The sequence below is a fragment of the Amblyomma mixtum genome, chromosome 7, assembly GCF_055824585.1.
Source record: "Amblyomma mixtum isolate Tamu chromosome 7, ASM5582458v1, whole genome shotgun sequence".
In the NCBI taxonomy this organism is placed as follows: domain Eukaryota; kingdom Metazoa; phylum Arthropoda; class Arachnida; order Ixodida; family Ixodidae; genus Amblyomma; species Amblyomma mixtum.
Window position 1 is genome coordinate 59,382,266 of NC_143018.1, and position 13,617 is coordinate 59,395,882.

The 13,617-nt window shown below is 49.4% G+C and overlaps 1 protein-coding gene and 1 non-coding gene across 10 annotated transcripts in view; one reads left to right on the forward strand and one right to left on the reverse strand.

Moving 5' to 3' along the window:
* The window catches only part of LOC149336202 (uncharacterized), a 222,140-nt gene that overhangs the window by 38,900 nt on the left and 169,623 nt on the right, over positions 1–13,617 (reverse strand). Inside the window, exons 3-4 of one of the 9 annotated variants that reach the window (XR_016284233.1) lie at positions 6,647–6,806; positions 245–1,542 (exon numbers count right to left, since the gene is read on the reverse strand). The exons of the other annotated variants lie outside the window; for them this stretch is intronic. The gene's annotated coding sequence lies outside the window, so the exon portion shown is untranslated. The remainder of the gene's footprint in view (positions 1–244; positions 1,543–6,646; positions 6,807–13,617) is intronic. 9 annotated transcript variants of the gene reach the window in all.
* TRNAM-CAU (transfer RNA methionine (anticodon CAU)) lies at positions 2,311–2,385 on the forward strand. The gene has a single exon. It is a non-coding gene; the product is annotated as a tRNA-Met (tRNA).

A 13,617-nucleotide genomic window follows, 5' to 3' on the forward strand; every position in this document is an offset into this window, starting at 1 on the left:
AACACACTTGCGCTGTGCACTGCACACTGTAGTCTTCAACTACCAACTGGGGCGCGAAAAGATCACATTAGCTTGAACCTCGATCAGAGTGTCATCATCTCATCATCATCAGCCTGCCTATGCCCACGGATACGCCAACCAGGCTAAAGACATACTTAAGCACGTGTGCTCGGTTTACCTTCGTTAAAACCCTACTCCCTTATTCTCCACATGTTAGAAATCAGTAGGTTGCGAGTAAGCTCACCGTGTTGCACGAGAGTCTCTTGCGAGGGCGAATCCCACACTGTGGTGCAACATTGACGGAGCAGCAATGACGGAAATGCTGGCAAGCAGTGCACAATGCCCACGAAGCACACCCTCGCAATCCATGAGCTTCCTTCCAGCCTTTGCGTCGCAGGTGCAACGTCCTCTGGGATTAAGTCCTGTCCTGCTTGTGAAGTTGGTAGTCGTCTTCATAAAGTAGAGGCTCATCTCTCTTACTGTCAGGTGATATAATCAAGATGAACAGATGTCCGCGGGCTCCTCACTAATCAGGTTTTCATGTTGTCTCTCACTGTCAGGTGATATAATCAAGATGACCAGAGGTCTGCCGGCTCTTTCTCATCAGGTTATCATGTTGTCAGGTGATATAATCAAGATGAACAGATGTCTGCCGGTTCCTCACTGATCAGGTTTTCATGTTGTCTTTTACGGTCAGGTGACATAATCAAGATGAACAGGTGTGTGCCGGCTCTTTCTCATCAGGTTTTCATGTTGTCTCCTACTGTCAGGTGATGTAATCAATATGAACAGATGTCTGCCGGCTCCTCACTGGTCAGGTTTTCATGCTGTCAATATGCACGTCTGTTGTAGCTGGTGATAGTGTCGGTGTGGAGAACGCCATTTTCTAAAAATGATTGCACAGGTGTCGGTAATGTTGTCGCGGTGGTGTCTCCAGGCGGATCGCGTTATGTAGTGTATGTTTCTGCTGCCCGTTTGCTTTGGCCGCTGTTTTGTGCTGCCATGGCTGCCGAGGTCGCAATGACTATGTTGATCTTCTTGTAGTGATCGCTGCATGACCGCAGTTGTCTCGGGTTTCTCTGTGTTGTGTGGACTGTGGTCACGCATTCGATCAAATCTGTCGCGTATTTGTATGCTCTGTTCGCTGTCATTTTGTGTTTGTTGTGCTTGTGGGCTTCCCGGAGATTCGCGCTGTGCGTGTTCTTGCAGTGTGATCTGAGGCATGAGAAGGTCATGGGGCTCCAGTGTTTCTGTTGCTGGCGCTTGTTGTGGTGGTTGTAAATTGTTAGTGGCTGTGCGGCGGAGGCTGCCGGCATGATGAACAGCGGCAGCGCTGCCGAGGGAGTGGTTCGAAGGCACCGCCACCATGAGGAACAGGAGGAGTGCCGCTGTGGATCCCATCTCTCAGGTCCCTTGGATCTTGGTTATTCCTTGGGACACATTGAGCAACGGCCGAGGCTTGCTTCAAGGGTGCGTGCCGACAGCTGCGTATGCAGGCCACGACAGAGATCACCACCGGCAGACTGACAGCGGGAAGAAGGCCTGCAAAAAAAAAACATCACACTTCTTAGAGATGTCTGTTTACCTCCACCTTGCAATGCATTAACTACAGAAAGACGGCAGAATGCTGTGTCGCATCTTTGCTCAGTCCAGGTTTGTTGCGGTGTATACATGGTAACAAACAAATCAGCTCGCTTAAGTTGCGACATCCTAATAGCCTACCATAACGACCGGGGCCTCCAATTTTTTGAAGTATTGCTGCGGCATGCAATACCAGGTGAATAAAACAAGAGCGGCTGCATAGTAAATGAACGAGTGGCTCCAATTGCTTTTCTAATAGGCAAGCACGTTATTGTATTTGGATCTGAGCACCACTAGCAATAATAAATGCAAACGCATTCGGACCTTGCTCCCCTGACTGCACTGCCGCAGTCTTGAAGTCTAACGTGAATGGTTTATAAGCAAACAAGGGAAGAGGAATGAGGGGCTCGTTATAAATATGACAGAAGCCAACAGCCACAGAAACCAAGGGGCACAGGGGATTTTTTTTTTCAAATTTATTTATTTTGTGGTGTTGATCGATTTAGAATATTACTGAATATGTTATCGCTTAAAGCTAATTGATTACAAAAGCTGAAGAAAAAACAACCACATTCCGCCGCTGGGATAAAGTAACCTAACCTTGAGAGTGTTCACCAGCGCCACCGACGTTCTACGTCCGCCGCTTATGAACGTGGGTGGCGCTGATGAACACTCTCAAGGTTAGGTTACTTGTAAACATAAATACCCCCGAAAGCAGAAGGTTTGACAGCCGTCGTCTTAGCTCAGAGGTAGAGCACCGGACGCATAATCCGGAGGTCGTGGGTTCGGATCCCACCGGCGGCATGTGGTTGTTTCTCTTCTGCTTTTCTAATCAATTAGCTTTAAGCGATAACATATTCAGTAATATTCTAAGTTGATCAACAACACAAAATAAATAAATTAATTTGAAAAAAAAATCCCCTGTGCCCCTTGGTTTCTGTGGCTGTTAGCTTCTGTGAATGGTTTATGTTATATGCTTTCTTACTTCATATCATGAACCAGTCTTCACAGAAATGGCCCACAAGACGTGGTATTATTGTTTTGCACTTATGAGGTAGCTTCTTTTGTTTTACGTGCTTATGTTGAACCTAGCGATTAGAAGAACCGCGAGCAGCACTCCGAAGGAGGGGGTGACTGAACGTTATTAGAGATGAAGATACAGCTAATATTGGATTTATTTAACACACCAACAGTGAGGTCAATCTTTGGCATTAGTCTCGTGCGATATGTGGCCCAGTGCACTTTAAATATCTAAGCACAGACACCCGCCCAAAGTTACATGCGTCAACAATGCAGTGTTCAGTTCACTATCCGTCTTGTATAGAGCGTTAACATAGACTCTAATGAATTCACCGTTGTCAATATCGCCTATTCCATTTTTAGAAATCTCCAGAGCAGAGCTTTCACGACTGCAGTCTGTGAATCGCGACCCACACGCAGCGTGCCTTTACATGATGAGGTCATCACTAAGGCGCTCGAGTTCAAGGTCGCGATTTTGTCGCGACTGAAGTAGTCGTCGTTAGTGGCCTTTGAACTGCACATCAATCGCAGCGTGTGTTTTCTACTGGCGATGCAGCGCGACGCCGTGTCGAAAGCAACGACTACCGGGAACGCAGTGCCTGTTCTCTGGAATCCGCTCGCCGCTATGGCGGAAGGACGCCAGATAGCAGCCCTTAGAATATACAAGGCCGGCGCATCACGTGATGTGGCTAAGTGTCGTCACAACGTCGAAGCTTATTGCTAGCTCTCGACGACTAGCAGGTTTTATATTACGTGCTCGTACACCCTCGTGTTCAGCTCTGTTGCCGACAAATAAGAGCCCTGTGGATATCTGGATATCTCCTGGCTTGCGATATCGGCAATGAATATCGCCCAGCAAGTGGAGCGGTTTGCAGTTAAGGCAATCTCGGCACACGTTCACTTCTCCTCAACGTCAGGCGACCAAAAAAGAAACAGTATCCCTTGCACATTTGGATGTGACCTCGGTAGTTAAATACGGGGCTGATGAAATGGCACATACGTTTCTGCAGCGACGGTGCCGTATTAACTCGCAGTTGGTGTGTCGCGATTTCCTGGCATAGAGTACCTCGAGACACTTTCTCAATGTCTTCATACGAACCCCACGCGCTAAAACAATCCCATAAATCTTCAGCTAGGAAGACACAGCGCTACTAACAGCGACCCATGCGTTAATGTCGAAAAACACCCACCAGAGAGCATGAAAGACAGAGCGGTCGGAATGGGTGCAACCATGCACGGCAGAAGCACGGAGCAAAGAAAAGCCGCTACACTTTAACCGAGCTTTGTGTGACGTCAAATTTCTGGACCTTGTACCCTTTGAAGGTGCTGGGCAGAAGCGCCTGGCCTGCACGTATATTTTGAACGTGGTAAGTTCGTCGAACTCGCAAGTATGTAGCAAGGTCCGATGAGGCGCACGGAAGAAAAAATGACTCGTGGGTCTTAAACAACTTGAAGAGTTCTTTGTCAACTTTCATCGACTGTCACTGAGTAGGCACTCCCGCTACTTGCGGCATCAAACAACTGTCCAAGCCGCCGCGGTGGCTCAGTGGTTATGGCGCTTTGGTAACGACGGAGGTTAGATACTGGCCGCGGTTTGTTGCCTTTCGATGGAGGTGAAATGCTAAGAGGCCTGCGTGCTGTGTGATGTCAGTGCACGTTAAAAAACCCCAGGTGATCGAAATTTTCGAAGCCCTTCACTACCGCGTCCCCCACAGTTCGATCGAGTCGCCTTGGGATATTACATCCCCATACACCAAATCAGATGAACTGGCCAATGTTGCTCAAAACAGTTTAGAGCATCGAAATACTTGTTTTGCTCACAAGTGGCGCTGCCCTCGTCCCTCTAGGATAGGTCATTTGTCCGGGGATACGAGGCGACAGACAGCAGCGACTCAGGTGCCTTTCGAGAGCTGCATATGAAGGGCACGACACAGGTCACTGTAGATTGTTTGCTGTAGGTTCGTGGAATTTCAATCACTTCGACAACCTCACGCGAGACAGTGCAGGATATAACTCGAATATACGTTCACAAGACATCTGTGCATTCACTAGACGTGCGCCATCTGCTGTACCATCACCGTACTATGCGCTTTTGGGTTTCAGTGTGTGCCACATGATGGCACTAAGACTGCATGCCATGCACAAAGGAAATTTCCCGAAAATTTACTTCGCTACTCGCTTAATTGGGGTGTGTAATTTACATGGTTATAATAAAAATTAGACACGCACACCTCAGTACATGACTCGAAGGCACGTTGCTTAGTCATCTGTGCATTCACTAAACGTGCCTACATTTACTTCCAAGAGGCAAACAGTCGTGGCAGATTGGTACCGATATTTTTGTGCTGGTAGGTTATGCTGCCAGACATCTAAAATGGAATTGAAAGATTACATTGGCTCGCATGTGAGTTGGCCGCTCTGTATATAAGAGATTACACCCTGTCAAGCTATTATTGGGCTAAAACTGCAAGGCTTTAATGGCCCCATTGGTTTTCATGGGCAGGATATTGGTGTCTCTACCTTTTGATATAAATAATAACATGGCATTATGCCCCCGTTCATCTGTTAAAGTTTACAGCCGGAGGCAGTATTGTAGGCTGTAATTTGTGGGTTCCTACGTGGACACAGGCCACCACCCACCGCGGGTTCGAGCTTCGCGCGAGCCAAGGGCCCCGATCAGCCGTCACCACACACCACTGGGACACCGATGCGGTGCACTCAACCTCCGCTGGGAGGAGAGCGATTCGCCGCAAAGAAATAGGCCTCCAAGTTCACAAAGGAGACGTTTATTCACATCGTCCTCCAGCTGATACACACACACTCAATAGTCACCCCGTCCCGGGGGCGCGCGAGGAGCAAGGCTCCGCTGCGCGCACGAAGCGACTCGAGCAATGCGCACCGCTAGCACGCCGCTGCAGGAGAATGTCCCCGCGGCAGTGCTGTGATCTCTCTCTCGTGTCGACCGTTGGGCCGGTTGCGAGAGAGAGTGGGCATTCAACGCAAGGTACGCCTGTCAGAGGTCGCTGGACCCCGCTGGACAGGCTCGAGCCGCTGCAGGTCAGAGGACACGTGCGGGCGAGCTCGAGTAAGCACTGGTCCGAACGGCAAAGGCCGGCACGGACAAACAGTAACGTACGCACCTTACGCTGTCTCGGAGGGATCTCTCTCTCGGGGCCCCGCTCGGACGGTCGCGGGGTGCGCGGCCGCCCAGCGGATCCCGACTTCCCGCCAAAAGGCGCCAATGGCAAAGGCCCTTGGGGAGCCGGGGCGGAGCTGTGGCTAAATGACAGTGATTAGTCACCCAGCCGCCTCTCCACCGCCTGAGGCGGGAGCAAGGGAAAGAGAAGAAACAACGCGGGAGGCCGGAACAGCCGCGCAAAGGCGACGGCGGAAAGCCAGCATTCCCACAAATTAAGGCACAATGTTAGGTTCCGCGGAATTTGAGGAAACTTGGCGCCTCGGGATCCTCGGTCGTCGAGAACAAGCACGCAGCCACGGGTGCGCTCAGACAACACCGAGATGAAAATTCTCTTCTACACATTGTCATGCAAGAGAAAAGGCCTACAGCTACCACCGTCTCACGTCCACCATCGTCACGTCCATAACAGACACACTATGCCCCGCATGGAACAGCGTTCATGGAGACAGGGTAAGTCCTACACTATATCGCAGCGTGTTTCTCGGCACAACGTACTCAGTACAACATGTGCACAATTCACATCACGATTCCTCACGTTTCGGTGAACAAACAGCCAACAACGACGATTGTCCTCTCAACCTGCCACGTGTGCATTGCATATTTTAAAAAAGGTGAGGTTCACACTACCCATGTGATTGCCCAGCCAACCACTAAGGATGCACCTGGCCCTCATTAAACAACCGGATGCGTTATGCAGACACCAAAAAAGGCATTCGAAATTTAGATTATAACCACTAGAACAAGAAACCGTGTTTCATTATATCGCAACATGTTTCTCGGCACCACACAATCCACATCGTAGCAATGTGTCTTGGAGCGCTTTGCAAAAAAAGGGAAGAAGTGTACCTTTCCTCCATTCTTGCCATCGAAGGTGGGCCTCAGTTCAAAAGCAGACCGCTGGCTGGACAACACAGCCCATAATCCGACACGGCTTTTCTGTGGCGGCGGATGTGCAGGTGAAGGGTGCCCGCACATTTCCAAACCATGTGGTGGCGCGCCATTGGGTCTGCGTAGAAGCCACAGATTGATGGTGTCACGGTGGGGTGGCAACCGGAAGGTACAGCAGAGGCGGAATTTTATGGCGAAAACGCTACTGCTCGCGTTCTTCAAATTGATGTGAGTGTGCAAAACGACCTTGAGAAGCAGCGCAGCACAAAATAAATTAAAATTAAAGCAAAAAATAAAATAAAAATGTTTGTTTGTTTGTTTCTGGGGTTTAACGTCCCAAAGCGACTAAGGCTATGAGAGACGCCGTAGTGGAGGGCTCCGGAAATTTCGACCACCTGGGGTTCTTTAACGTGCACTGACATCGCACAGTACACGGGCCTCTAGAATTTCTCCTCCAAAGAAATTCAGCCGCCGCGGCCGGGATCGAACCCGCGTCTTTCGGGCCAGCAGCCGAGCACCATAACCACTCAGCCACCGCGGCGGGTCAAAATAAAAATGAAACCAAGAATAACAAGAAGCCAAAAAGAAAACAAATAAAAAATAAATATGAACAAACTAAAAGCAACATAAAATTAAAAACAACAGAAAGAAATGTCTAACCTTTCTAAATGTCTAAATGTCTCACGCAGCTTTCGCCCTGCGTTAAAGTTCGGCTGAATTACGAGTCTGTGTCAATGTTTTTTTGCTTAGGGATGTGTGCAACATTAAGATGCCGCAGGACCACTGAGGAGCATTGTAACAAGCAACATAAGTGTACTGCAGAGGCGGCACGAAGCGCTACACCGAACAGTAGCTAAATGCAGCAAAAAGTTCGATCGTTTACATAACGTGCCACGACTTGCACCGTAGCTTTGAAGAGGGTACTGTTGTGTAGGTGTTTATTTGTCGGGGGATCTTTCAAAAGGCGACCAGGTTATCACCTAACCGCAAGTCGTCCGGTTTGCCAGGTCATGTGATAACCTGGTCATGTGACGACATGCGGAGGCAACTTCGTTCGCACAAAATGACATCAAGTGGCTAAATGATGCGACCTCGTCACTTTATAACTATGTCAGTCATTATGAACAAAGCGATTTCCGCGCCACAAGTTATAAATATCACGCTGTACAAACGTGAGGCGCGTCTATCGAAATTAGAACACCAATCCGACGTTCTGACAATGGCTTGCTGATCCTGGCTCGTGCCGGCAGGAGGAAGCTGTGGTGTTCGATTCAGTCCGGTTCAGCCATGGGCGGGCCCACATTGGAGACGAAGGTTCCGGTGTGTTCCGTCACTTGTGTGCCGAGACTTGCAGTACAGCTGGAAAAGGGTACTGTTGTGTAGGGGTTTTTTATTTGTCGGGGGACCTTTCAAAAAGCGAACCGTTCCGGTGTAGCCGCGCGTGTAGTGAATATGGTGTTGTCTTAGAAGGTTGCTTTAGTGACATATACTGTGGTGTGCACTCCTTTCGGATGTACACCAACACATGAGAGACAGGCATTTTCTTTCCTTAAAAGCAATTTTCATTTCATTTAATTTTTCTTAAGGCCCTTACGGCGTGGTTATGGTATCCACCGGGACATGAAAGAGTCAGGAGTCGTTTCCTTTTTTTAAAACCAATTTTGTTTTCAGTTTCCTTCCCTTACGGCGCGGTTCGGGTTATTTGTGCCGCGTGTGACGTCACTCCTTTCGGGTGTTGACCAAGATACGAGAGACAGGAATTTCCTTTCCTTAGAATAAATTTTCATTTTCCTTCTCTTAAGGCGCGGTTCGGGTGTCCACCGAGATAGTTTCCTGGCGCACTGTTTGTCTTTGTTTGTCTTCGTTTGTTTGTTTGTTACATTGCGCCTCTCCAGTGACGTCCCTCGGTTCTGCGCATGCGCAGCTAGGGCAAATTCTGATCATGGAGCATACGACAGACTCCAACTAGCCTAATGAAGCTGTTCACTTCAAAATACCACGTTCTGACAATGGCTCGCCGATCCTGTCTCGTGCCGGCAGGAGGAGGTACGACCCTGTAGCAGGCTGTTGTCTCCGATTCAATCCGGTTCAGCCATGGGCGGGCCCACATTGGAGACGAAGGTCCCGGTGTGCCCAGTCAGCGTAGGCTTCTTCTCTGTGGCGTCAGCTCCCTAGACCCGAAGCCCAACGGGGAACCAGCAATCGTCCCGTTCGTTGCAGAGCGCACGCTGCAGCACGCGCAATGCATCATGGGAACGAGTGCCGCCTTATTGTTGCCACTCTTGTCGTCCTCGTCATATCAATGTCCATTGCGTGCGTACTTTAAATTATGAGCGAGTTCAGCCGACTAGCATAAACCAGTACCGGCATATGCTGCGAAAGACGGCAACACGTGCTCAGGCTGAGGTGCGAAAATTACACGACGTCTGGTTCCATACAGTTAGCTTAAGTTACCCACGGACCTGGGCAAAACAAAACGAACTATAATGGGCCATGCTACAAGGCAGTGCGTTCACTGTGTAGTACATCTCCAGGACTCCACCTCCGTCCCCATTTTATACCTGCCATTGCTGAGCCCATGTGAGAGCAAAGGATGGCAGTGCTTTGAGGAAAAAGCAGCGGAGATAATCACCAATATTTGTCGAGAGAAATGTGAAGTTGGACTGTTAATCAGATGGAAGAACCCTAAAAAAATCAGTTACTTGCCCCTCTCCCAATGCCGCATTCTTGTCACCACACAATGAATTCGAAAAGTCTATGGCTTCAGCACGGCGTTTCTGCACAGCGTTGTCAATGCCTGCAGCCCACATATTAAGGCGAAAGCCTTTAATGGCTCATACTCGCGGTGTCCGCCCATTCTCGCGGTGTCCGTCCGCCGGCTGGAATTGTGCCAACTGTGGCCTCCATATCCAGAGCCTGGATGACGGGTGTCCACCGAGAAATGTAAGACAGTTACTGCGTAATTTTCTTCCCTAAAATATAATTTTATTTTCATCAGGGCCCCTCTTTCTCTTTCTTCTTTCACTCCAACTTCCTCCACAGTACACAGTAGAAGTCCCCTCTGAATTTTTTCATCAGCTATAAGTGCCTATAATTGCGATTTACCTATAATTGCGATTTAGGCGTCCACTTCCCCAGGGAGAGAGTTATGCGCATTCCCTTTCCTTAAAATGGCACAACGTTGTCAATGTGAACGCACGCAGCGCACATCTGTCACTACCGCCAGCCACGTAGCTTGAGGCACGATTACAGAGCTTACAGAGGCACGATTACAGAGCGGTGCTTTCCAAGCACCGCTCCATTGGTTTGGCATACTGGTTACAACGCATAACGGCCACGCCGCCAAACGCAGAAACGGGCGCCAAAGAGCTGGGCTCTAAAATTGTTTTGGGGAAAGGAAATGACTGCAGTAAGAGTCCAGTAACAGTCTCACTTGTCTTGGTGGACACCTGAACCGCTCATGATAGGCTGCTCCCGATTATAACCAGGCTTTAACGATCTAGGCTCTAACGTAGCTAGCACGAAACGCTGAATCGTATGACACCATCCGAAACATTCTGAGGCAAATGATTGGCAGTGGTTATGGCATTCGACTGCTGAACTCAAAGACGCGGGTTCGATCCCGACCGCGGCAGTCGAATTTCGATGGAGTCTGAATTCTAGAGGCCCGTGTACTGTGCGATGTCACTGGCCGTTAAAGAACCCCACCTGGTCGAAAATTCCGGAGCCCTTCCCTACAGTGTCCCTCATAGTCTGAGTCGCTTTGTGACGTTACAGTCCACAAACCAAACCTCGCTATCTTTCACGTTCACTGACCTCGAACAGCAGGCGCTTGCCTTGTTTCTTGATCCTTCCGATCACGTGCCAACCATCGCCGGTGCGGAGGACAGAGGCGATAGGTCATCGTGGATCACAGAACCATACACGCACTACCATAATATACGCATTACCGTAATCGCAGACGCTCGATGCCGGCGCGTACAGCGGCGGAGGGGAACGCATGTAGTACGCACACGCTGCTGCGCGGCTCGATGACGTGCTAAAGGTATTTGCCTCAATGTCATGTATGGCTGAGGCGGAACAGCGCATCACGTGGCGCGAGAAAGAGTTAGACCACCTTGGGAGCGTGCACTAGCGGCAAATAATATGTCCATCAGAACCACTACAGGCAAAGGCACGTGCGGGTGAGGCTCGCGTCCAAAGTCACGTTCCCAGGAAGGCGGTCGTCTGAGACTGTCGTTATATGCGGCTACTGAAAGGCGGTGCAGGGAAGGAGCCATGTCGTGACGGCTCACCAGTACTTAACGAACTGATCCATGACGCTCACAGCTGAATGAGGTGCCTTCTCGCTAAGCGTCGTGCCCGTTTATGGCGAACTTCAACACCCGTGGATTCGCTACGTGCCCACTGAAGATGTAATAGACGCTTACGAACCGTTAACGCGATAGAAAACACATTAGCACTGAAAGCTACAAGAAATGAACACGTCTAAGGCACGGCTCACATTTTCATGAAGTCCCGCTGTGGTCGGTCAGGTCGCGGTGCCGGCGGTGGTGCTTTGTTCGAAAAGGGGCGAAGTCCGGCGGCACCACGTCGAGTCGTCCTCGCTCGCTTCTGTCAGGTCAGCTCAGTACCGTCAGCACAACACGGCTGGTTCTTAAGCCGTGACCTCGGATTCGAAAAGCTCGAACATATGACAAGGCCCAGCTTGCTCCTGGGGCAGCGACCACAAACAAAGGCAGCCCAGGACTGTGGCACGCCTTGACTGCTAGGCATCGAAATCGTACGGCGTCTCGCTCTGCCCACGTGCTCGCTACCTCGCGCACTGGCACGCGCAGCACTCCCTTTCTCTGTTGTCCTTTCTGTTCCGAGCCCCCCTCCCTATCCTTTCTCCCCGATCATCCACGCGCTCCATGCTGTGCGTCTGTCTCACCTTCGCCTGCCCTTTTGAAGCGAAGAGCCTCACTACCCGCACCACAGCCGCGCTTCGCGTGAGCCGTCGGAGCCAAAATTTGCCACAGCTGCCCATGCGCGAAACCGGGTGACGTCACACGCGGCACAAATCAAAAATAAATCAAAGACAAACAGTGCGTCAGGAAACTCTCATATCTCGGTGGATACCCAAACCGCGCCGTAAGGAAAGGAAAATGAAAAAAAAAAATGGTTTTAAGGAAAGGAAACGGCGCCTGTGTCTCATATCTCGGTGCGTACTCGAACCGCGCCGTAAGGGCCTTCAAAAATGAAATCCAATGAGAATTTGTTTTAAGGAAAGGAAATGTCTGTATCTTATATCTTGGTGTACACCCGAAAGGAATGGACACCACAGTACATGTCTCTAAAGCAACCTTCTAAGACAGCACCGTATTCACTACACGCGCGTCTCCTCCTCCGCTTCCGTCCAGGCAGTGTGTGGACGGCCGAACGCCTTCACCGTTATTGTGGTGCTCCCAGTGCATTGTGCGCCAATTGCGACAGCCATGACGTCAAACCAAGCACATCTGCAGATTTTCGCTTGTATATCCAGGCTTAACCCGATCTAAGCCACTGCCTAGTTGTTCTTTTAAAGCGAAACCTTTACTACTTGCACTTTCAAGCCTTTGGCGTCGACGGCGGTGCACATGAAATGACCTTTCGCATGACCTCTGTGTGACGTCATGCCGAAGAGCTGGGCGACCATCTCGCGCCGTCTTCGAGTAGTGGCGGTGCCACCACCGGCGGCATTAGATTAGATTGGATTAGATTAGATTAGATTAAACTAGATTGGATTAGATTAGATTAAATGAGAATGGATTAGATTCGATTGGATGAAATAGGATTACATTGGATTAGATTATATTTGATTTGATTGAATTGGATTGTATCATATTGGATTAGGTTAGATTAAATTAGATTGCATTAGATTATATTAGATTAGATTATATTACATTAGGTTATATTAGATTAGATGAGATTAGATTACATTACATTGGACTACATTACATTACACTACATTGGATTGGATTGGATTGTATAACCGATGCATCACCACAAGTTTAACCACAAGCACCACCACCAGCTACACTACCACCTGAACCATAGCGTAGGTACGGATATTGCTTTCGCAATTACCGGGCTTAACCAAGCTAAGCTACAGCGAATTTTTTTGGTCCCATCTCACCTGACCCTGCCCTGGCGCAGTTGCGGCGCGCGGCGTCACAAATTAGCTCGGTGAACAGCTTCGTGGGCCCGTCGATTTTATGGTTTATGCTTTATTGGAGTTTAACGCCCCAAAGCGACTGAGGCTATGAGAGACGCCGTAGTGAAGGGCTCCGGAAATTTCGACCACCTGGGGTTCGACAGCGTACACACCTCGTTAGGTCGAAAAGCCTTCGGTGTAGTCGGCACCGCGTGTCGGAAATCCTCAGGGGTGACAAAAAAAAAACCAAAAGATCGTGGTAATTTGTGGTTGCAGTGATTCATGATTGGCGTGCGATAGGCGATGAGGAGTTGATATTGTAGTCAAAGAAATAAAAAAAAAATTGCCGACGATTACGATACTTCGTAAAGCAAAATTTGAGTGCGGCTCATCAGCTGTCTCAGCTTTTTGATAGACTGAGCTAGGCAAAGAATTGTTGCAAGAAATGTATGTACAATTACATACAACTTGTTATTTTTAACACATATTAGTTCAAGAAACACTCCACGGACAGTTCTTGGCTGTCATGACAGTTCTTGACTGTCATCTCTCTGTCGGTTTATGGTTTATGGTTTATGGGGTTTAACGTCCCGAAGCGACTAAGGCTATGAAGGAAGCCGTAGTGAAGGGCTCCGGAAATTTCGACCACCTGGGGTTCTTTAACGTGCACTGACATCGCACAGTACACGGGCCTCTATAATTTCTCCTCCAAAGAAATTCCAGCCGCCACGGCCGGGATCGAACCCGCGTCTTT